A 2278-nucleotide genomic window follows, 5' to 3' on the forward strand; every position below is an offset into this window, starting at 1 on the left:
ACATAGTCAAAATATTTAAACATTCAATTACAGGAAAATAAAAAGGTACACTTTTCTGAACTCTTTAGATATCCACAGGTTTATTTTCTTGTGTGAGCAGGCTAAACTCTGAGCATCCCTAGAGTAATTCTTGCTGAAGAAGCACCATATCATGTGTTTTTGGTGCATCTGTTATAAAAGCAAATTTCTTTTCCAGTCTTGTAAAAATCAGTGTCATGTGTACTGAACTAGAGCTTGAACTAGAGCATATAGGGGTACTCACATCATACAACTCAATAAATTTGTGAGTAATATCCATTTGTAAACCGTCCAGAGAGCTTTGGCTCCATAGGTATAGAAAGCAAAAGTGAAGGTGAAGACACTGATCATTCTGAATATTGCACATGTGTCTGTGTGCACATACCACATGTTTCCAAACAGGAATAGACTAATCTGTTCATTTAGGTTGCTTTTGTTCTCATTAGCCCAAGCCTATTTTTAACTAAAGTATGAACATTTAAAAGCATTTTTGTCTGCTTTTCTCCTGGCACCTGCATTTTGACAAGTTACACTTTATTAATATTAATATAATATTTATACCATAATTATTCCTGGTGATTGGCACTCAAAGCAGATTATCTATCATGCTTTGCAAACATTTTTTCTAATATACTGAATATTTGAAAACTAGATTGTCTAAGTACAGTGCTTTAACAAAACAATCTAAGTACTTTCACACAGTGCTTTTTTAAAAAATGGTGAACTCATTGAAAAATCATGGAGGTGTGTAAATTTAAAGCATATGTTCATTTTGACTTTCAAAGAAGTTAAAAGGTAAACCTGTTAGGTAATTTTGCACTGAAATAGGAATCAAAAATATCCTAGTCCCATCCCTTCCTTTCATCCAAAACAATTCTTCCATTGGGTTACTGCTTCTAGCAGAGAGATGGATAGTTCTCTGAACCAAAGATTTTCTTCCCCCTTAGTGCAACACAGTTAACAACATAAATTGCATGGATACATTGCTAAAACTGTGTATCAAAGGAGAAAAACCATAATGCAACATTTGACTTACCTTGTAGCTTCCTGACCCAGCACATTACCAGCACATTCTGGCCTTGGTATTTGCAGTGAAGGAGATCAATGAAAAAACTCAACTCTTACCCAAAATCACTTTGGGTTTTGACATCTATAATAACTATTTTAGACCTCGATTCACATATCAGGCCTCACTGGACTTTCTCTCCACACCTGGCAAATTCATTCCAAATTACAAATGTGATGTTTGGAACAATCTAGTAGCAGTCATTGGAGGACCTAATTCTGACATTTGGCTCCACATGGCAACCATTCTCAGCATCTACAAGATTCCACAAGTAAGTTGTGAGCATGGAGCATGGGGGTTAAGAAGCTGATCCTTTGTCTTTTGTGGTTTTGTGCCTGGAAAACAGAAGTTATTTGACTGAAAGAGAGCACCATGCCTGATGCTTGAAGATGAAAAATGCTATGGAAAAGTATATCTCTCTGTATTCTCTCCTCCTTTTGGGTATCCTCTGCTATGAAGTACACAGCAACTATCCATTTTCAGAAAACCAGATGGAGCTGTAGCTTTCCTGAATTTGGCATGTTCCTTAATCCTTTGGCTCCTCCTAATTCATACATAATACACCAAAGAAGGTACATGTTGAACCCAGGGTGGGATTTGTCATGATACTCTCCTATAACTAATCTGGATATGGTGTGGCTTCAACTTCTTGATATTTCCCTCTCTTTCTCTTCATATGTAATACAGTCACTAGGAATTTAATTCCATTGTTATCAATTAACCTTTCCCTCAATATTGTGCCCAAGCGATAAGGCATCTATGTGAGACTATGAGACACTAAACAGCCTATTACTCTGGGTTAACCATAAAAAAAAAAAAAAAAAAAAAAACTTTGTACAAGAAGCACATTGGTTTCAAGAAACAGGAAACTTATATTCTTAGTAAATAAAACAGTGTATAATAGCAACAGTGTATAATAGCAATAGTATCTCACCCTTTCCCTTCTCAATCACCTTTCACTCTCAAATCCTCTGTTTTCTTCTGAATGTTCTTTGACCAGACTTTATTCTATTTCTCTCAATTCAGTCTTCAGCACTCAGTTTTCTGTCAGCTTCTATCACTCACACCTTTATAATACTTGACAATATTAGATTTTGACTCTCTCTAGTGGCCAATATGTCCTCCAAGTATTCTACTTTCTTCCCTTGCCTTCTGAATCTTAAATGCTTTCACAGCATCACCTGGGATTCTAAA

The sequence above is a fragment of the Varanus komodoensis genome, unplaced genomic scaffold, assembly GCF_004798865.1.
Source record: "Varanus komodoensis strain SLA01 unplaced genomic scaffold, ASM479886v1 scaffold646, whole genome shotgun sequence".
Lineage (NCBI taxonomy): Eukaryota > Metazoa > Chordata > Lepidosauria > Squamata > Varanidae > Varanus > Varanus komodoensis.